The following is a 23838-nucleotide window of genomic DNA, read 5'->3' on the forward strand; positions in this document are numbered from 1 at the left end:
TTCCTGCCTCCTTCATTGTATAGGATGGCTTATTTCATTAAAAGTGGCCAACTAGTATTTTTTTTCTGTATGAGCTTCATGATATATGTAGGATTACTTGTAGACACTCTTCTAAAAGAACTAAAAATTTTAAAATTTAATTTGTAGAGAAGACTATGCCTAACACTCTAGAAATCTCCCTCAGGCACTAAAAAACCTGGAACACCAGAAACCTACCTCAGGGAACTCTCTGCCAAGCATGGTGGTTTCCAGAGTTCCTGAAGGACATACTTGGCGTATATCATCTGCTTCAAGAGACGCTAACTCACTGTGCTCATGTTCCAAATGAAGTAAAGACAAGAGTCTCCATAACACACCACAGTGGCAAACTTGATCAGCCCCATAGCAAGATAGAGTTTATAACTAAAGCTCACTGCCTTTTTCACATGATCACACAGACCTTAGATTACTCAAGGCTGTTCAAGCCGTGTTTGTATTTGCTGAGTAATTGGATAGCTTATGAATGCCAGCATTATAACATGGAAGTGCAAGCTCTGCTGCAGGGATCTGGCAGTTCAAGTCAGCCTGGCTTAGTGTACAAGGTTCATTTACTTCTGATTTAATTCTTATTCTCTCACCCTAATTAGATAGGTAGATTCCAGTATGAATTATCATATAGAAAAGGAAAGCTTTCACTTCAGGTTTTCTGAAAGCCTCTCCTTGTTGAGAGTACTTTCTACAGACACCAGTCTGGAATGATTAACTTTCCTTGTGCATTGTCTGGAGACATTAAACACAAATTGGCTTGCAACACAGAAAATATCCTCACTTCAAATAAAGTATAACGTATAGGAAGAAATTTATAGTAAGACATATCTTCCCCAAACTCCCTTCCAATAATGCACAAACAACATTGCTTTATCAGTTTATTTCTTAGATCATGCATATTTTTTCTCATATTTGTACTAACCAGTAACTTTTTAAACTTGATTCAGAAATAAAGAAATAAAACAATAATTTCATTTGAATTATTTGTGACCCACCACAAGAAAACCACAATTTTCAGTGAAAGTAGACATAAAGTTTTACATCTTTAATTAAGGCAAATATTTGAGTCTATAACATCTTTTGCTTAATAAAACCCAATTTCTAAAATGGTATCTAAAGAAAAAGATATATTAACTGAGAAGAAATATGAAGAGTAGGATACTATCATCATATTGGAACATGTGCCCATTTATCACAGGGATTCTGATTTTGAAAGACAATAGGTGTTTTTCAAATAATTTTAGAAGAAGAAAGGAAAAAAAAAAAAAAAAAAAGCAACCCTCTCAGAAACTTTCTGCAAGTGAACTTTCAGAATCTAAAAAGGTTAAACAAATAAGTGATGCTATAGGCACACCCTCTGTTTCCACAGGATGTGTTCTCATTCAGGAAGTCTGGGGCTAATTACTTTTAATCAAAGAGCCGGACAAGCATATCCTTCCAGCTTGGAAGATATGCATCTGGTGAGGTTAAGAAGAGATTCTGCTAATACTCAGGTAACTGCTACATGGGAAAATATTACCACTCACTCCTCAGTTTAGCAAAAGTTATTAGTCATATTTGAGTCACAAGTGGCAAAGAAACAGATGAGGCAGGAAGACCTTTTAACTTCTCATCTTCCTTTTCCACAAATTTCTCTACAAATATTTGTTCTGGGGTTTTGTATTCAATAGAGAAGAATCATAAATATCTTTTTTAAAAATGCTTTTGTTAAGTATGTTTTGTAGTTATTTGAATGAAATTGAGAAACTTCCAAATTGAAAAGTATGCAGAGTATTTTGCAGATGGCTTTTAGGAATTTCACTCTGAGATGCTGAGGAATTTTTTGTTGCCAAGTGTGTGAATGAACAAAGGGAAAATTTATTCCCTTATACCATTTAAGAGTTGATTTTTTTTTTTTCATGTAAGACTTTTCCTACTTTGCAGTCAAAAAATGTTATCATTTAACATTTGATTTATTATAGCAGCTTTTTTTCTGACATTGACAAAACAAATCTGTATGCTAGTATAAATATTGCTTGCAGCTATTGAATCCAGCTACAAAGATTATGCTCCTGCCCATGTCGCACATTGCTTTGTAGCTTGGCATGAATTCTTCCCTTGTTCACCAAAACAAGTTATTTGTTTTCACTTTGAAAAGCAGTAGCTGATTTTATTCTATTTCTCAGTTTTCATTCATAGCAAAAAATCAGCTGCCACTTCCAGTCAGTCAATACCACAGTTTTTCTCCCATTTACTAGGTTTTAAACAAGGATGCTTATAATTTCTTCCCTCCAAAAATCCATCAAGTCATGAAATTGTTCTCAACATTTTTCCATTACTGTCACACGTTAAAAACTCAGGGTAAATTTCCTACATTTCCAAAAGGTGGAAAAAATTAAACAAAATCAAGAACTCTTCATTTTGCTATTTGTGGCATGATTACTGCCAAAGCAAAATTTGCTGTTCATGTCTTTACATAGGCCACAGTAATGACAATGACAATAGCGTGTTCTTTCAGAAAAGAGAGAACAATCTATTCTCAGTATCCAAGGTGGAAAGAATTAAAATTTTTGTGCTAAAGCAGCAGCAAAAGGTCTTACTGTAAATTTCACACATAGATAGGCACTTAATGCTAGTGGGACATGGTTCTTGATTCCAAAACTTAGGAAGAAATCCCACATCATTTTAAAAATAAGTACTTAAGAAGCGGGGTAATGATATACCAAGCCAGCCTCATAGTCAAGAAACTTAATTTAGACATTTATTTGAAGTAGAATTTCTTTGTGGTTTTTATTATGTTTTAATCAAGGGAAGGTTTTATTTTTATTATTTTTAACTTGTTTTTATGGTTAGTTTTATGGTTAATCTACTTGAAGGAAAGTCTTTCTTTTTCCTCCTTCAAATCTATTTTCAAGTTAAATTCCTTGGCTTTTGTTAGATATTTGTCTGTATCAGAGAAGGTAACTGGGAGCTTTGCAAGCCTTAAATAAAGGAGTAGAAGCACAGAAAACTTTTACACAGATTTTTTTTTTTTTTTTCTGATACTTTTGTTTAAATAGGCCGTAAGCAAAACAAAAATGAAAGGGTTGAGTTTATAGACTCTATTTGCTTTGAACATCTGAAGCTTCACAGAACAGATAGGAAAAAAAAAAAAAAAAAAGAAAACCTAAGAAGAAGATATTAATTTGATTAGAGTCACATAAGAAAAAAAAACCACTTCTGCTTGTGAAGGTCTGTGTAAGAACTAACATCAAAATCTTCAAACTTTGGCTACATCAACAGTCTGCAATAGTCAAAGTAATGCAGATGGCACTAATCAATGCAGTTAAAGATAACTTGGCTGTGTCACCACAGCCACTGAGTTGTTATGCCTTTGGGCAGCACTGATTCAGTGAAGTAGACACATGGTCTTGATAACCAAACGTTCTTTACATATTCTTTACTATACTGAGAAAAAATTCAGTATAGATGACTTTATGAATCAAATAATTTCACTGAATTGAATAAAAATCTATGTCCCTTTTTGTTAACCAAACTGAAATCAAAGGATACTCTAATTTCTTCAACAAATTCTCCTGAAAGTTCCCAAATCTAACATACTTTCATTTTACTTGCCAAAAGGCAGCAAGATGAGAAAATGAGTTTGCTTTTGTGTGTATTCTTGCTGTTTTTCTTTTTGTAATTATAACAGAATAAATTTAGCACAGCTCTGAGTTGTATCATGTGTATATATCACTTTCTGCGATCCACACCAAACCATTATAAGCTATCCTAGTCTGTGGGAAAAGAAAATAACCAGTGTATGGGAATAATTTTTGTTTGATCTTGAAAGATTTTATAATTACATCCTTGCTATTCTGATTTTTTTTTTTTCTGGTTTTATTGTATTTAAATGCAAAAAAAAAAATCTCTGTCAAAGAGATCATTCTAATAGTTTGTGGGGTTTTTTCTACAGTTTGTAGTATCTTTTGCCATACACTGATTCTGAACAGATTTATACACAGTTGCGTGATCTCAGGTCTACCCAGCTTGAGAGCATGAGCATGTATTCACAGTAGACATACTTGAAAGCTCACATATGCAACACCACAAATACACATGTGCACACAACTGGATACACTCAGACAGACACTCTTAGCACTCATATGAATGCAAACTGCACCAGTGGCATTGTCCAGCTCCTGCCCCTGGAATATCTCCAGGATGGAGATCCATTCATGGGACTTCTGTGAGAAACTGAGTGACTCCAACAGTCAGTCTTCTCAGTAACTACTCATGGATCCTAACTCCCCCAGTTGCTAGATGTTCAAGTCCATGAGTCTGTAGCCCCTATGCAGTTGCTGGTAGAGATCCACACAAAACCAACCGATATTGCCCCCAGACCTCATAGTCCCTCTGACAGATCCCTAGAAGTCCCCTGGTCCAACCTGTAGCCACATACTCCTGCAGTCTTTCCCTTGGAGACACTCACCCTTCCTCCCAGGCCACTTCTCACACTTGCAGGCCTGATCTTTGGTAGTGCTCACACACCCACTTACAATCTCACACTTGCTCCAGACTCTACACCATAGGCTGATGCCATCCTAGTGGCTGGTGCTTGTTTTCACTTACTCCATTATCTTCGGCTGCTGTCAGGAAGGCACAAAGACGTTCCATTGAACAGCTTTGGAGGGATCCAGACATGATGTCCACTTCTCTGCATCCATAATTTGTGTTTCCCTTCCTGCCACTGTGCTACTCTCTGCTTGTATACATGGATCTTTGAGGAGATGAGCTCATCTGCTGTGGTGTACCTAGAATTAGCATATTTTAGTTCCCCCACCTAGCAGTGTTCCTCTGAACTTCTTGGTGTGAATGAAGAACAACCTTTAATTACATAACCTAAAAGCTTCATCACTGTTTTCTCCTTTAATGGGTTTAGCTATCAGAGAAGAAGACCAAGTACAATGGTTAACAATAGTGATAAACTATGTATCTTAAATATTCATAGGCCACAGTGGTCTTGTTAAGAACAGAACTGTGAAAACTGGATTTTTTCAACTCAGATGAAAGGATTTATGAAAGTGGGTTACTGTGTCTGACTGATGAATGTAACTTGGTGATATATAAGCTAAGGTAATTGTAGAAAGGTATCCAACTTCAACCGTAGGGTGTGGACAACTATGGGATAAGGCTGTCAAGACAGCTAGTACTCCCATTACTGACTCCCTAAAAGCTGATGCTCTAATATGTGATATATGATTTAATTATGTATTTTTAAATGCAAATGCAAGTAACAAGTGTAAATAAAATTGAATTGTAGAGGAGGTAAACAGAAGAAGATATGAAGAGTCCTTGGTGAAATAACGTAACCTGATTAACTATGCTAATGTATTTTAAATTAATTTTAGTCTCTTTAATTTATCATTCCATTATCTTAGTATTTTTACAACAGTAATAGTATTTTTCAGATAATAAGCATTAGAGTATTAGCATGAGTTCAGAAATTGAATCAGAAATGAATCTTTTATAAATGGATGATTTAGATTTTGATGAGACATTTGCTCCAAGAAAATGAATGTTATTAATTTTAACTGAGCAAATATGGTATATTCAGATGTAATTAGCATATCATTATGTTATCAGGTATGTGTAAAGGAAATTTTTCTTAATGCTCTGCTTCTTAATCATGGAATCACAAAGCATCATGATTTGAAAGGAACCTGCAAGAATGATTGACTCCACACAGTGCTAACTAAAAGTTAAAGCATATTTCTCGGAATGTTGTCTAAATGCTTCTTCTGCTCCAGCATCTCAACGCCATGAGCACTGCTCTCAGAAGCCTGTTCCATGCCCAGCATCCTCTGGTGAAGAACCTTTTCCTAACCTCATGTGACCCTTCTCTGACAGTGTTCTATGCCCTTCCCTTGGGCCCTGTTACTGCCAGCAGAGAACAGAGCTCAGCATTGCCCCTCTGCTCCCCTCACAAGGAGCTGCAGAAACCAAGCGAACTCAGCTGCTCCTTAAAACATCGTCCCCTCTAGAACACTAACCATCTTTGTTGCTCTCCTTTGGATACCATTTAATACTTTTATGTCCTTCTTACATTGTGGTGCCCTTAACAGCTCACAGTTATTGATTTGAGACTGCACTAGCACAGAGCAGAGTGGGACAATGCCTTCTGGAAGTGCTGATCCTTGTGCAATCCAAGGTGCTATTGTCCCTTTTGGCTGCCTGGGCACACTGCTGAATTGTGTGCCACTTACCAACAACAAAGGGACCCTAGGTCCCTTTCTGCAGGGCAGCTGTCCATCCTCTCATCCTCCAGACTCTAAATACATTCAGAGTTGTCCCATACCAGCTGCAAAATCTGGTACTTGGTTCTTGTTACATTTTTTGTTACATTTGTTACATCTTGCTACATTTGCATTTTGATGATTTCCCTGCCCTCTAATTAGTCAGCATCTCTCTGTAAGACTTCACTACCTTCAAAGAAGTCAAGAGCCCCTCCTAGTTTAGTGTAATCTGCCAACATAATGTACCTTCTAGTCCTATATCCAAGTCATTGATGAAAACATTAAAGAGAACTGGCCTTACAAGGGAGCCCTATGGAACCTCACTAGTGACTTGCTGCTGGGCTAGCATAACCCCATTTACTATAAAGCCTTTTGAGCCTGAATCATCAGCCAATTGTTCACCCATTGGATTATGTTTTTGTCTAACTATAAGCTGGACATCACATCCAGAAAGATACTATGAGAACTGGTATCAGAATTTTTTGCTGAAATCCTAACTAACTGTTTTCACCAGCTGGGTTCCACTGGTTAGCTAGGTGAGTAATCTTGTCATAAAGATAATTCATTTTTTAAAAACAGGGCTTTTACCTCGTATATCCAGGTTAGCTATGATCTGTGACTTCACTGACTTTCAAATACTCTTCAATAACTCCCAGCATAGTCTTCTTGCTGATGTCACCAGGCACCAAAATGACAAAAGGACTGACAGACCTGTAATTATCAGGGTCTTCTTTCTTGCCCTACTAGAAAATTTGGACATTTGCTAGCTTCTTGTCGACTGACCATTTTAAGACCATTGAAAAACAATTGAGAGAGGTCACACCATGACATCAGAGAGTTATTTGAGTACTCTGTGCTGAATCCCATTTAGCCCTGTAGACTTTTGTGTTTCCAGGTAGAGCAGTGACCGCCTGTATCATCCAAATGAGCTTTAGCCACATTATTTTTCTCCCCATGAAAGATTTACATAGAGGAAAAAAAAAAAAAAAAAAATCTTCATGAGTAATGCTTGATATGCTAGTTCAAATGTTCAGGTTATTTTTTGTTTCTTTAATTCATAAGTACTTTGGGAGTGGGAGCAAGATTTATTTTTTTTTTTTAATTATCGAGCCACAGAACCAACCGCTTTGTAATTTTAAGCTCATATATGCAACATAGACAAGTAGATGCTGGGGTGCTGTGTTAATGTTATGTATACTATCTGACTTTTGTCTTGTAAGAAGGCATGAAATCTCTGCTAGTAACTATTCTGTATAAGGATGTGAACTGTAAGTGGATATGAGCCCTGCTGGGAATATAGACATATGGTTAAAATCCTGAATATTGTTTTTATATACTTGAGTCCATACAGAATGATTTCAAGCCAAAATGGCTTCTGAACCAGGCTCTAAAATTCATGGTTCATTTGCGTGTGATATGTCTGGATTGCTCAGATGAGGATAAAAATTCACAGCAAAGCCCTGGTACTAATATAATTGAGCAGAATTGTCAACATGACCAAACGTAGCAGTTTTGTAAGATGACACTACTAAGATGTTTTTTTGGTAGACATCATTTTCCCAAAGGAATGAGCACTGCTGGTTACACTGCACACCTCTGGGACTTGAATAAAATTAATATAGTCAGAATTTGACAAATTAGAAACAAGAAGAATATTCAAAGAAACAATTGTCTACTTGACATGGAGTCTGGAAGTTAGGATATTAGACACAGTGGATTTTAGCCCAAGATCTCATCTAGGTGACTACATTTTTTCTTAAGAAGATATGTACCTGGCAATAGAATACCAGTTGTACATCTATGAATATGAATGAGGAAATAAATTTTGAAAATGCAAGGTAATTACTACATATACTCAATGACTATGCCAAGAATATTAACAAGTCCAGTGATGCCATGTTGTATAAATATTTAAACTGACTTCATGATACTTTAGAAATCAAGTATGCTGGCGTGTTGCCTTTTATTAAGCTAATAATACTCTTTAAAATATATATATATTTTTTCCAGTCAGCCTGCTGAAACATTCATCAGGGTTTTGTTCAAGAGCATTTTATTATTTCACCTGTGGCAGTATTGTAAAATAACAAATTATTTTAAGAAGAGCCCTGATATTTATTAAGAATGTGTTAGGTCCTGTTATTAGCTTGTCAACTATAAACAGAAACTGGGGCTGGGCTGCTAACTGTTTTACTGTAGCTTTCTAGCTGGCATTGATTCATCATCATTCAGACACAATCCTACACCTGTGGTCTGATTTGTATTTAGAAGAGTTATTTACTTGTTTAGTAATTAAAAAATTATTTTCAATTTGTGTAGACATAAAGGATAACAGATATTTTCCTCACAGTGATGAGTAATGATCACATTTTCACTCTGTTTTTTTTATGAAATCTGCTGCTTGTCTGGTCACGAGCTGCATGGTTCAGCTGAAGAGTATAATGAAAGCAAACAGAACAAATCTTCATTTTTGCCCTTAGATGAAATTTGAACTGACAGACCACCCCAAGAATGGTTTCAGGCATCAATTCCTGTATTTCTCTTCATCATATATTCCCCTTTGTTAGCAGGTTATTGGGAGTCAGATGAAATGGCTGCACCAGAAAGACGATCATGTGTAGTCCTATCCTAGGGTCCCAGCTTTGCAATGAAGGACTGCATTCATTATCTATGTGAACTAGAGGTATGGCAGGTAGTGATTTGTGTGAAACTTACACCATGACTGAGATTTTGACAGTGAAAGAAACAGATGCAGGAAAAAACAAAAAAAAAAAACAAACCACAAAACAAACAAACAAACAAAGAAAATAAAAACGCGAAAAGATAACAAAGAATAGAAGTCTGCCATTGCTTGCTAAATTCTGTGAGAATGGGAACTTAAGACATATTTTAAACTTCCTAACTTCTGTCTGGTGTTCCTCCTGTATCACTTACCCAATAAGCTTTTCATGATATGACTTTAAATAGTAAGCTGCTGTTTTATGTACACCAGGTCCTGCTACTGCTTTCTGTTCTTTTTCTATTTTGAAATTAGGCTATTGCCTCAAACTGATGTAGACAGTTGGAGACTGAAACTGGTAATGAATGTAGCAATCAGTTTAGTGAGCCATTGAGCAGTGGGAGACAGGCAGCATTTCATCTTCTAAAGTCTTCACAGGCTGCTTGCTTGATTCCAGAAGCTGTTTAAGATGTTATAAATCATGAGTATACAAAATGTTTTATTATTCAATGTCAGTTTACCACAGATGTCATTAGCTTCTCTAAAAAGGGAAGCTGTCAGTTTCAAGAGAACCTGAGACTGATATCTTTGCCCTTTCCTCTCCCTTGCTCCTTCATTTTTCCCTTTTCACCATACATAGACATTCAATCAGATGTATTCTCCATAAAAGCTTTAGAACTGCAAACATTACTTCCAGCAGCACCTGACTCTGAAACTGCTTGAGTGCAATAATCTTCAGTTTCATGTTGCACAATATGCCTTCTGAGAAGGCAGAAATATGTTGGAAAAGTTGTATCCCACAAAGAATAGAGGTTGCAAAGGAGTCTGCTGATGTCTGATGATGAGTTAAGAGTTGCTTTAATATTGATGTTAAGGTACATACTGTGTTATCAACACTTAGGGTACTTGGGGCTTCAGATAAGTGCATACTATTTTTATATTAAGGTAAAAGATCTTTAATTCTAGTTATAATTACAACATGTGTCATTCATCTTTATGCATTAGCGCTGAGTCCTAGTTCCAGTGAACCGAATAACAATAATTGAAGAGAAAAATAATATTGTATACATTACATAGCTCGCACTAAATTTTAATTTCTAATCATACATTTCTTCTGAGAAAAGGTACAGGATATTTTGTAAATCTATACAAAAGCAGTAATCAGAATGAATTGTTTTATCTGAATGTTTAAGGCACAAGAACTACATGAATATCATTACAGGAAATAATAGCATACAAAATGAGAATAATCATACTTTTCTTTATTAGAAAATATTTTTCTGAACACTGGAAATAATTAATAGTAGAATAGATTATATTTAGAAACAAGAAAACAATTGTGGTGATTACAACAAAATGTACATATCCAGAAGGGCAAACATAGCACTAGACAGAATTTTAATTCTTATTCTGTCTACAGCAAACACATAACGACAAGTTAATATTCCTTTAATGTTGTTTGATGGTATATATACATTATATACCTTCATTTAACATTTCACAATAATTCTACACTGAATGAGCAACAAAAATTAAAATTACAAAGTTTTAATATTGCTTTTGCAGATAAACTTAGTTCCAATGTCAATGTTTTCTCAGAATAAAGATGGTAGTGCTGCAATGGAATAAATCTCATGTGATATCATTGCTTAAAACCTACTCAAAATGAGAAAGCTATGTTACTGCAGTTAATGGAAAGGAATTCCAGGCCTAGGTTTATGCAAAAATGCATTTTTTGGAATTATGTGTGGGTGATCTTAAGCAAAAATTAAACTTTCCAAGGCTTACATATTTTAAGAAGTAGAAAAAAATAAGTTAGTAGTAGGATAGTGAGTAATGTATCATTTTCTGCATTTCATTAATGTGAATAGATAAAAACAGTACTGGAAGTTTCATATTACAGTTTTATTATTACATATTACATAATTACATAATCATATTACAATTACAGTTGACAAAGAACAGTGTGTGCACATTCTGTTGTAACAGTGACAGAAACATGATGCAATGACCCTAAAATATTTTATATTATATCAATTTTGAAGCAAACATACAAAATGGAATATTTGCCTTTATTTAGTAACACGCCTTTCCATAAAATACTTTTCTAGCAAAAGATATAAAAGTATGATATGATAGTGTTCAGAAGATGTCTAAGTAACAGATAATGATAAATCAGTAAAGAGTTTTTTGCTCTTGAGTATATCACTTTAAGCTCTCTTTTGTGAACTTGGCTAAAAAATTATGACCTAGGAAGAATTTAATTGCAAATTGGACACTAGAAACATCATGGAGACCAAGTAAATACTTTGTCTTAAACACTATCAAATATAATGACCCCAGTATAAATTTCACATATAATTATAAATTATCTGATTTCTACTACTTAGATATATAACAAAATTTTATGTAAAGGAATTTAATTATTTGAAATTACTCCAGCAGAATATCTTCCAAATATATCTCCAGCTATAGCGTTGTTATGGAAACAGAAACTTTGTTATGGTTATTGTTGACTATACTTTAAAACCAAAAGGCAATGGCCAAATTTTTATTTGAGCACAATAATTATTCTGAAATTTTAAAAAAGATTTCTATGAATTGCGTGAGTACTTATGCTTAAAGCTCAGATTGGGGCATGAGAAAATACTTAGATGCCTTTCAATGTCTGCAGGGGAAGCTAAATTATTTTACTGACATCAAAAGAATGTAATTAAACACCTATGATGGTTAAACAAAATAATAGCAAGTAGAGGCTTCTTCATATTACATTAGGTAACTATACTCTCACAAATGGGTTGGGCATTTCCTCTGACAGCTCATATATGAGATCTGATTTGGATTAATTAAAATTTGTGGTGAAAAGAGCATGTACGTTTATTCCACATCAGAAAAGTGAAAATAATTAACAATTCATCTGTAAGTGTGGACTTGCTACTTTGAGCAGCTTTCTAGTATAAGGGGTGTTGCCTGTCTATCAAGAAGTGTACTGTAATTGAAAGTACACAAACTGAAATACAGATTGTCACATAGCTGACCACTAAAAAGGCTGATACTTTTGAATCCTTGTTATACAATTTAAACTGAGAAGAACTTTAGGAGTCAAAATTTGCTTAAAATTTTGGGGTTTGAAATTTTTTGATCATCCAATAAATATTAAGTTTATTTTCCATTTACAACTGAAGACATTTGATAAATTAACAATCATGTTTTTATGCCTCTTAATTTTCAATTTGTCTGTAAATGTAGCTTCATACAGAAATCCAGGTACCTAACCTGGAATGTGAAATGCATCAACCTCTCCCTGCTAGTCCACACTGTTTGTAGAGAAAGGCTACTTGTAAAACAAAATAATTTAGAAGCCTATCTTTATAGAAGGCTGAAATTATATAAAACTATCATTTTTATCATTTTATTATGTATGGAAAATGTATACTATGTCTACAGTAAATTAGTTATTTAGCAACTGTCTCAGATTTACTGAGCCCTTTCCTTTTTTGTCTTGGCATAACAATTTCACCTGATAGGTAAAAAAACCTCCAACTAGTACACAAAGTCTGTTTCCTAACCCCTTTTTTTCTATTTTTATCTTTGATAGTATTCCCTTATTAAGTCCTCAAGACATGATGAGAATGTAAGAATTTCACAATCTCCTGTTCCCAGCAGAGGACAGGAGAAAGAATTTAGAGAAAAAATTATCTGAGATAGTCAGGAGAAATTTCTTCCCTGTTTCTTCCTCTCCTCCTCTTCCAAGGTATCCATCAATAAGCAGGCCAGGGATTTCAGTTTAGCTGAATAAGAGTTCTGATGCTCTACAAATTATATTGTCTTCCAGAACAAATCAGGTAATACAGTATTTTTATTCTTTTTTTATGATTAAGAATAAGCCAGTTCCTTGGTTTTGAAACATTTGAGAGCAATGCGTATGTGCCTAACTATACCTACTGTACTCTGAATACAATGCACTCCATATTTCCCATAAACAAAAGCTATGGTTTATACATTTTTCCCATGAAATAGAGACAAAGATTTTAAAAGATGACTAAAAAAAATCTATGTAATGAAACAGAAGGGAATATTAACCAAGTAATTTTGGTGCACTGAGAAAATTCTGAGGGTGTGTTTTTGTGCATGTTGATAAAGGACATATTTTCTTGCCTCTTTCTTTTGTTGCAACACAACATTTCAGCTATAGTTTATAACATGCCCTTCCACTTGCTCCCAAGGTACATACAGAAAATATATGTAGTGTAGGTTTTGAATAGCAAAGACAAATCCTGGGGAATTAATGACTACTATAATAGTACATTGTGGACAAACTCCCACAAAATTGCGAGCTAAGTCATGCTAAATATTTCCATTTCAGCTGGCAGACTGTGTAACAGGAAATGTTTGGTGCTTCAGCTACATGCAGCAAGTTCTGCCTGGATTATGGTAATAGGGAAATTGTAGCCTGTCCCACTTTTAATAGAAACCTCAAGATGGAATTGCCAGTGTGATTTGTTTTATGGGAAGACTCACAAGCCTACAGGTATGTAATGGGATTGTTTAATATAAGAACTCACAAATCCTGACATGGAAACTAAGGAATCCTCATTAGCATGAATACTGAAAGTCACTTTAACATGTAAGTATTAACATCACTTGGAAAAGTCAGTAGTATGGGGACAGTAATCCCTAAATCTTTTGAAGTTATAAAGCTTGTGTGGTCAGGCATTTTTCTTATTGATAAAAGGAAGACTGTGACTGGAATGCCTGTATCTAAACAAAAGTGATTTCTTTGGAAAAGAAGTAGGTTGTTTTGTCTTCTTTAATCATTCTTTACCCTCTACAAGTTGAAAATAAAATTCTTTATTAGCTCTGTGTAATGAATGTAGGGTGTTTGTGCCTTCATCCCATCAGTAGAATAGATTCATAACGTTCAGTGCAGGAAAATATTTCTGTGCAAGAGAACATTCAATACAGGTCAGACTGTTGCAGATAGGACACAGAGAACAGAGTTTAAAGATTTCATCCAAGTGAAATAAGTTTTAAATAATTGTCTTGAGATTGAGAATCCAACCAGATTGTGCCAAATGAGTACTGTTATTTATCCTGTGTTAACCTAGTTCCTCTGACAAGATATTATTGCAACTGAAAAATGACACCTTGTGACACTACCACGACTTGCTATTGGTAACGTATACAGTTTTTAATTTTTTAAATGATTGCCTGACAAATATCTTATGCGCATGAAATGGTGATTTTTTAATATCTAAGTATTTGCTATTCAAAACAAAGAACAAAGAGGAAGGTTGAAAAAGCGTTCAAATATTTATTTAAATTGTGTTGTTGCAGATAATCTCACTCAGAATGACAACAACTGGAGATTCTGCATGACTAATTCTAAAACATCTTCTAAATTTCTAAACATCTTTTTATTCTAAGACTCTAAACCTGAAGCATAATCACAACCAACCCAGAGAAATGCTAACATCAGCCTCATTCTGACAGATAAAGGTAAAATAAAAGATAATATGTTCATAAAGATAAAACTGAAAACAGAATTAAAAAAAAATACTGTCAGAGGTATGAGTGATGTTTTCAAAGAATCAATAACAAATTGATCTGAACAAGACCTGTGCTATAGTCCAACCTTCTGCTCAAAGCAATGTCAACCCTGATCAGATCAGGCCGCACAGGTCTTCCTTCAGTCAGACAAACTAACAAGGATTACTCAGCCTCTATGGGAAGCCTGTCCCAAGACTCAGTGTCGCTGAGATATTTTCCTTCGGCAAAGTTGGCATCTCATTTTTTCCTGTTCTCCTGTCACATACCTCAGTAAAGAGTCTAACTTAATCTTCTTGTTAACCTCTCCATAGGTACTGGAAAGCTGCTATTAAGTCCCTGTGAAGCTTTTTTGTCTGCATGCCAAGAAGGCTCTTCCCTTCAGCTTCTCCTCATCTGTCACTATGCTCCAGTGAATTGTACTTTTAATGTGTATACAGAACAGAATACATAAAAGTAAAATATTTGTGTAATGATTTTAAGAGATACTATCACAAAGCCAAAAAACATTTTGAGCTAAATGAAGTAGGAAAACAATTTAGCAAGACCTGAATGACATTTGGACATCACCTTAATGCATTTTACTTGATGTTGTCAAGCTTGCTGTCACATGATAAGAAAGAATACTCTGATTTAAATAATAACATAGAATCACAAATATAACTAATCAAAATTATTTCACATTTAGAAAGGAAATTATGTAATGAACAAAATACCTTAAGTAAAAGAAGATGATGCTATTGAACATCAGTCAGATGGTCAGGAAGTGTGGGAAACTGTTAGAGATAAAGGGTACAAAGAGGAAGCAATAACAGAATATATAAAGGAAAATAAATATTTGATGAATGTTAGGAAGTAAAGGACTAATAATAAGCTATTGTTTTCTTAATAAACAGGTATGTGAAATTTGTGAGTAAAACATTCAAGAGACTGTTCAGTTTGATAATTACTGTACAAAGGAACCCAAGGGAAAGTATGAAGTGTTTAATAACAAGCCTTACTGATAAATCATTGAAAGGACTATTTTAATTAATACTAGTCAGTACTGAATTATAAAGAATTATAGTCATATGTTTACTTTGATATCTTTCCTTTATGAGTTTGAAAACATTGTTTGGAAAGGCATTGAAACATGCATTTTTTTGGTAGAGTTTTATAAATGTTGTTTTCTGCTCCACTCTCATTAGCTGAATTACTGCTGGATCATCTACAAAGAGTTCAGTGACTTGCATTAGCATCGCAGTCTTGCAATTGCAAGAATTTCTTACAGATTCTTTTATAATCTTACTGTTGATTTGATAGTACTGAATATTATTAACATTACCTTTAATTTCACAGTCCTCAAAAGAGTTCAGGCATCAACTGGATGATACATTGGTATATCATGCCATAAGGAGGAGCAAAGCCATTTTATCCCACAACTTTTGGCATTGCTTTACTGGAATACTGCACCCAATCAGAGAATTTACAGTTCTCATGTTCTTCATTCCAACAGACATAACAATATCGGAGAGCAAGAAAGGAATAAAAAATAATGTATATATATTAGTGATATAAATAAACTGTCCGTGTAAAAATTTGCAAAGGAATTTCATGATTTTTCTTCTCTGGAGATTGATACATGTGATTGAAAAACAAATGCAGAAGTGGATGCAGTAACTCACTCATAACTCATAACTTGTCACACAGAACAAGTTAAAGATGAGCAGAAAAGACTTTCTTAGCCTTAAAACCAATTATGTATGGTAATGCAGGGTGACAGCTCCATATGGTCAATTCATTAAGATGAAGATGTTGACCATACTGTTGATGGAAGGTGCCCTCCTTTATTATTCTATTAGCAATTAAAGGAGCTTTTCAGCATAAGTTTCCATAGTGGTTACTAAGTGCTGGAATGAGCTTATCAAATAATAAAGCTGTGGTTGCTGCACCTCTGTTGCCTATTGCTAAACTATGGATGTGTCTTCTCTGTTACCCATACCTACTTGCTCTATCAAGCAGGCTGATGTTTGAATAGATGACTGTGAGGTTATTTTGAAAGTTAGGTGTGATACATACTTATTTAATGACTCAAAGCACAGTCCTGCATACAGATTAAGTGCTATGATTTTGCTGTTCATAATTGGAAGAATTAATAATGCAGATTTTCAAACTTCTTATAAAATGATAATTTGAAATGAAGAATGTTTGTGTTTTCCTGGTTTTTTTATTTTGAAATATTTCATCCTCTTTTGTTTATTTATTGTTATTTTTATTTTATTTTATTTTATTTTATTTTTTGTGGCTGAATTTTGATATTTGTCAAGAGCTAATTACTTTAAAGTGTTTTTTAAAATGTTCCCTTCAGAAGTGGCTACTGCCTCCCTTCATAGACTCATAAAATTGCTCAGGTTGGAAAAGACCTTCAAGATCACAAAGTCCTACTGCAACCCAACCAAACTATCCTAGCTCTAACAGTCCTCTACTAATTCACAGGATTTGGTGCTGTGATCAACGCTCTGAGGAGCCTGTTTCAGTATACAACCACCCTGTGGTGAATAACCATAAACACTTCTACAACTGAGAGAGTTCCTCATATTGCTGGCTCATATCCAGTATTTTCCTATTAGTATCCCCACACCTTTCTCTGCCAATTTGCTCTCTATGTATTCATACTGGTATTAGGAATTGTCTTGATGATGTGCAGGTGTAAGGCCTTACATTTGGTCTTGTTGAAATTCAGGAGGTTCACAGAGGACAAATTCTCAAGCTTGCCAAGGTCCTTCTGAGTGGCATCTCTTCCTTCTAGCATATTAACTGCACCAATCAGCTTGATGTCATCCACAAACTTGTTGAGGGTTTCATCCCACTGTATGTATCACTGATGAAGCAATAGTAGTACTAGTATTGATCTAGATGGACCTTTGAGGGACACCACTTGTGACTGGTTTTCACCTGGACTGTTGACTGCTATTCTTTGGATAAGTCCACCTAGTCAGTTCTTATCCATCTAAATATCCATCCACCAAGCTCATATCTCTTCAATTTAGAGACAAGAATCCTGTGGAGGTCCAGGTATGAGATATCAGTACCTCCTCTCTTGTCCACTATTATAGTCACTCTGTAAGAGAAGGTCACTAGATTAATCATAGAATCATAGAATCATAGATTTACTCAGGTTGGAAAAGACCTCAAAGATCATCAAGTCCAACCTCAGCCTAACCATAGTACCCTAACTCTAACAACCCTCTGCTAAATCATATCTCTGAGCACTGCATCCAAATGGCTCTTAAACACATCCAGGGATGGTGACTCAACAACCTCCCTGGGAAACCTATTCCAGTGTTTAACTTAACATGATTTGCCTTTGTTGAAGTTATGTTGGCTATGTACAACCACTGCACTGTCTTCCATATGTTTGCTTTTATCTTCCACCTGCTGTGCTATGTTTTCTTTTACTTTATTGTTCACTGTGAACAGTAAAACTAGAGATCAGACATGAAGAGATTCATGGTTTTAAAGAAAACTGTATCTACACCTGTAGCTATGTCGATATTTATGCAGCTAGCAAGACCATTTTTAAGACCTTTTAGGGCCAAAATCTGAGTTCTTGTTTGGCATTTCCAAACCAATATATTAGTTTACTCAAGTTCATCAGCTAGGACTACAACTACCTGATTTCTTAAAGTTCAGATATGCCTCTAACTGTTGCTAATTCTGCATGAATATAAAACATCTTTGTGTAACAATGTGATCCTGTATACGGTACATTTAGTCTAATACACTAGGAAGCAGGCTATGCATCACTACAAACTAGTTTTCATGAAATGCATCAGTGTAGCTGATCTTCCCTCCAAAGCAAATCTGTAACTGACTTTGCCATATTTGTTGTCAGCACCCCATGCAGTAATTGCATTGCAGCTTAACCACTTCAAAGTTTTTTTCCCAATCTGAAAAGAAAAAAAAAACCAAAACATCTAAAATCCTCATTCATCAGCATTATTTGTCAATAAATATTTCCATATTATTACTGCTTAAATTTATTTTTGGAACAAAAGAAATTGAGATATGAAAGTGTAGAGAGAGCTATATGTTTCATCACAGTATATCTCCAGAGGTAAAATTTTCTACTGCACTGGCAGCTGACAATAACACAACATTAAAAGTGGCACCCAGTAACTAAAATGCCAAAAGCTTCTTTTTTCTTCTTGCCAGCACTAGAAAATGTTTACCTGTCATCACGTTCTGGAAACTATTCACACTATGCAATGCCTGTTGAAACAGCTGAAGTTCCCAATTTTCTTTTTCTAAGAAAATAATTTTTCTTTTTCTAAGAAAATAATTTTTCTTTTTCTAAGAGCACTTATTGTCTCTGTAATATTTTGCCTGAAGGCAGTGCAAAAGATTCGTGTTATGCTGAGGTTTCCTTTGCATGTCTCTTTATGATTGTTGCCTTTCTCTGCAATGGCCTATGTTTATAACTTAGCAATTCAGTTTGTTTGCCCAGCTCCCTTTACATTCCTGGGACTTACAACTCACAGCAGTATTAGTTCTTGTTGCCAGGGCACTTTGTGTAACATTTGACTCTATTTTAATGTACACCTATTTTTGGAGCAGTGCAATGAACAGACCTTCTCCTTAGTCGTTTATTTTTGCTCAGACATTTATTTGGAAGATATTAGTTCTGTTAAGGTATCCACAGATGACAGATTTCTTCATTCATTGGTAGTAGACCAAATATGGCCAAGATCAGATGCTCACAGCTTAAGTGTGAGCACAGAAAGCTTTATATCACATGTATTAGACTAATTTCAGATAATCTGCATTGATAATATGGGTTCTCAGTTTCCTTTTTGTTATACTTGGTTTGGCTTCTTTTCTGAGTGCATGCTGGATGTAAGGTGCTACTTACAGTGAGTGGAATATTCCAGTTTGGTGCTATTCCGTACTCACTTTGAACTACTATTGGAAAGATAGATAATATTAACCAATATAAGATGATACTGCTCTGATGGGATGTCACAAAGGGACTAAGCCTATGTGAGCACTTGTACAACCAGTATAATAATGCCTGCCTTTGGCTGAACTGTCTGATCTCCTCAGCATATGCTATGTAGTCTCAAGTGAGGATGCCTCAGGCTCTTTCCAGAAGAAAGTCATGAAATCTCTGGCTTCTTTAGCATATATAACATCGGCTGACAAATACAATGTCTGTTCAGGCAGCCTGGGCTGGAGGCTGAGGTTGGATCTCCCAGCCGTGCTTTTTAAATCCGCAATAGGCATTCCCACCGGGAAAAAAACCAAACACCCACATTCAGTAGTTAAATGAAGGAATGTTTTCTCCTAGGAATCTTTTCTATTGCTTGTATTTAAACAAGCCTTTGTTTTAAATTTCAACTGAAGTAAGTTACCTGACCACAGACAGCAAGACAACCCATAAAATGGGAACTGTAAATTTTAAATGCACTGAATGACAACACAGCAGCTATGATGGCATGAATGATGCCTTTGTGTATAGACTGCATCCCTGTTCATTGAAAGGCAAAGCAAAATGCAGGTGAACAGGATTATGAAGCTAATCTGTATTTTCACACCATTATAAAGACTCTAGATTTGCTTCTAAGGATTTTATACTAATAACACACAACAAAAGCCTTCAGGCATGCATCACAGTTAAATTTAACTTACACAGTCAGTAATTCACTTTCTTTCACCTACTTCTTCCCTGTCTTCCCATTACTTCAGTTGATGCAAGAATATATATTACTTTAAAAAAAAAAAAAAGAAAATAGAATATTTCTTCTTATCAACAACACTCGTTTAGTGACTTTTCCTTCTGTTCAACACATTCACCACTATCTCTGTTTGATTTTGTCCAATTCATTTCTGCATTTACATAGATCAACTGATATTTGAAGGAAAAGTAAAAATCCTATAAACAATTTCAATAAGTAAAGAATCTATAAAGTTGGTTTTTCCTTTGGAGACTAATCGCAGTCGGTTTAGCAGGAAAAAAAGGCAGATACATACAGAAGGCATGCTTCTGGATTTTGTTGTACAGCACTATATCTAAGATTTTCTAGCTGGAACAATTGCTTTCAAGGTTAAAAAAAAAACTCATCTGATTTCCATATCACAGGTGTGAATAAGAGCAAAGAGTAAATAGTAGCTCGGGAAGATTTTATCCTCAAAAAGTGAAGCAAAAAGTATTTCTTGGCACAAGGTCATAGCAGTCAACATTATCAAACTGTTCTCCCAACACTTTCATATAGGCCTGCTGAAAGGCATCCACCCCTAAGCCCAGGAAAAGGCAATATTGCTTTGTACAGGTTTTGTTTGTTTGTTTGTCTGTGGGCTGTTTTGTTGGGATTTTTTGTATTTTTTTTCTCAAAAGACATATAGTTATTAGCACAAGGCCTCCCAGTAGTTTTGGAACATATATTATCACTACATTTTTCTCTAGGAAGAGACAGGAAGATGTGCAATACCAAACAAGGAATAACCATGAATACAGAGAATAGAGTTAAGCAATATAACTTTCAAATGGATTTGTTTTCTTCTGAACAAATTTTACTTGGATATCTGAGTCAGTTATCTTAAATGTAGACAAAACAGTGCTATGTTCTACTATCACATTCAGTACTGCAAAGACACAAACATTTTGGCAACAGATAAATCATACTTTATCCGTCTTTGCATGTGGTAGTACACCCCTAGCGTGCCATTTGTCAGCATAATGACAATTCCTGTATTCCCTTACTGCCTGGAGGAAAAGATTTAAACACAGCATTGTCTCTGGCTAAGGGGCAGTCATCTAAAAAGACTGAAACTTAAGCCTCTGATTAGTTTCACAATATCTGGGAGACAGAGATTTTGTACAGTATGTTCCTGCAAAAGCCCTGCTTAAATCTGTGGCTGGTTTCTCCCAAACTGTGATCAGGACAGAGTGCACATATGTTGTTTTATTTAGGTTCTACAGTGAGATATTAAAGGAATAAGGCAAACTGACAACTGATCATTTCAACAAGGAAATGTTAGTTAAAATATTTAAAATAAAATGTGTGAAATCAGCTGGGCTCTACAAACTCTCAGTACTTGATTCCTTTGTTAGCACCACAGCACTGGAGACCAGGTGGTTAGAGGAAGATACTGTGAAATACAGAGAGGAACAGACTGCCACAGTTTGCTTTCCATTTTTCTAATGAATTTTCAGTGATTTTGGTATGGAAAATCCAAAAATAGTCATAATGAAAAGTAAAGAAAATGTGCAGTGAGCTACCTAGATTATTGCCTGTGCTTGGCAGAGCACTATAAAATCCAAAGTAGGTCACAAGTACATTTATGCTGTAGACTTGACCTTGTACTCACTGGACATTTAATCCCATCACAAAACCACTGGATAATGTAATAAATACCAGTTTTGAAAGAGCCCTGTTGGGACAGTATCTTTTTCTTGGCAATTGTCTTTTGCTGAAAAGGGACTAAAAGGGCTTAGGATAAAAATAAAATACTATTCTTTTGTTACATCATTTGTGCTTTTATGTTGGTAGTCAGATACTACACGTACACTAATTTCTTAGATATTTGAATACAGTTACAGAAAATGTGGTTCAATATACAAATAGGAGATGAAGATCACCCTATTAGACCCAGCTCATTCTCGAGTTAGTCTCTCATTGTTTGATTCAATTTGTTTCTGCTTCCTTCATCTTTATTTTTCTTCCTCTTATCTTTTCTACCCTGTCTTCACACCAAGACCTAGCAGAAGCCAGTGAATAACACTACTATGTGAATAGCATTATGAAGGAGTCCATTATGAAGACTTCATGCCAAACAGAAGGACAAAAAGTGAATGATAGAATTTGTCCATTAAACTTTCTATTCTATGATCAAATAGGATCAAAATGAAACACTGGGGTTTTCCAAGATCTGGGGTTATTCCAAGGATGAATTTGATTTTTTCCTTAGCTTGTGTTCTTATTGAGGGGGGGAAAAAAAGGCAAACGATGTGCTTTGAGCTAAATTAACTGTAAGTGAAACTCTTGGCAGCTGTGAAGACAAATAGAGTCATAGACAGGATTTCATAGCAGCAAAGCTTTTCATATTGCTTCACTTACTCACTCCATTGACCTGCATTTCACAGTCTCTCTCAAGAGGCTCTATAAAGGCTCTGCCTTTCTGGCCACAGCTGCAACCTGAAGCAGATGAGAATAAACCCTGGACCTCTACTTCTCCACCTGTTCCCATGAACAGTTAATCAAGAAGTCTAACTTCTACAGCAAAAACAGAGATTAGAAAGATATAATTGTCCTATCCTTGTAGTCCTTCCTCACTTTTCAAGGAGACATAACCAGTCTATGGGAAACTATCAACCTTAAATTGCAAAGGCAGAGTTGTTTTAACCCTAGAATTTACACTTTAAATTCCAGAATTTGAAGATTTATAAATAATTGTTGCTCAGTTTGAGATAACACAAAGAGTTTTACATTTCAGGAAGTGATGAGCTTTCCACCTTAAGCTAAACCAACTCTTCTAAGGTAGTAAAAGTGGAAGAAACACAACCCATAGACCACGCACTCTAGGCAGCTGCAAATTCTTTGGGGTGAATTGATGCATTACAAAATCAGCAGGGGGCAGGTAAACTTAAAACTTGTTTCCCCCTTAGCTGTGAAAAATGGAGGGAGGATTACAGAAAAGTTTTCTAGTCCCCTGTTCATGCTGGCCTTTAGCACATCCATTGGGTCTAATCACCAATAAATCTCAGTCTAATGAGACTGTTGAAGCTTCCTGTCAGTATTTCCATTGTGACTCAGTTATTCAATTAACCTTTGGTGTAATAAATGGGGGAAAAAATGTTTTCTTTCAAAAAATAAAAACATCATCTGTGAAAACTCTTACAGATTTTTGTGAATTCAAATTAAATTGAAGTATGTTTTTTTCATCTTCAATGAAAGTTCAAGTTTCTCTTTATAACAAAAAAGAAACAGATGCTTTAGTCATGTTGTAAAAGACAACCAACAAGATTGATAAAAACTGAAAATGTTACAAAGTTATTAATTAAGGAACATGATTCATTATTTCATCCATTTAGTTCATTCATCTAATTATTTGTATTTAAGATATATATTAGTTGCTCCTAAGGTAAGTATATTATACCAGAATCTCAAACCATATTCTCTGCAGGGTCAGAATTCTGCAATGACAAGGCAATGACTCAGTTGTATCTCTTGTTTTATTGTGCTTCGTCTAAGTCATTTAAGGCACCTTTAAAATGAAACAGGTTCAGTTTCTTGACTCCAAATATAGCTGAGT

The 23838-nt window shown here is 35.1% G+C and overlaps 1 long non-coding RNA gene across 1 annotated transcript; it reads left to right on the plus strand.

The window, feature by feature from the left end:
• Positions 1–1456: 1456 nt before the first annotated feature.
• On the plus strand, positions 1457–14178 carry LOC107311370 (uncharacterized). Its single transcript, XR_004306747.2, has 3 exons — positions 1457–1520; positions 13367–13531; positions 14109–14178. It is a non-coding gene; the product is annotated as an uncharacterized LOC107311370 (long non-coding RNA).
• The last annotated feature ends 9660 nt before the right edge of the window (positions 14179–23838 follow it).

Source organism: Coturnix japonica, chromosome 1 (assembly GCF_054131305.1).
Source record: "Coturnix japonica strain WE chromosome 1, WE-NBRP24, whole genome shotgun sequence".
Lineage (NCBI taxonomy): Eukaryota > Metazoa > Chordata > Aves > Galliformes > Phasianidae > Coturnix > Coturnix japonica.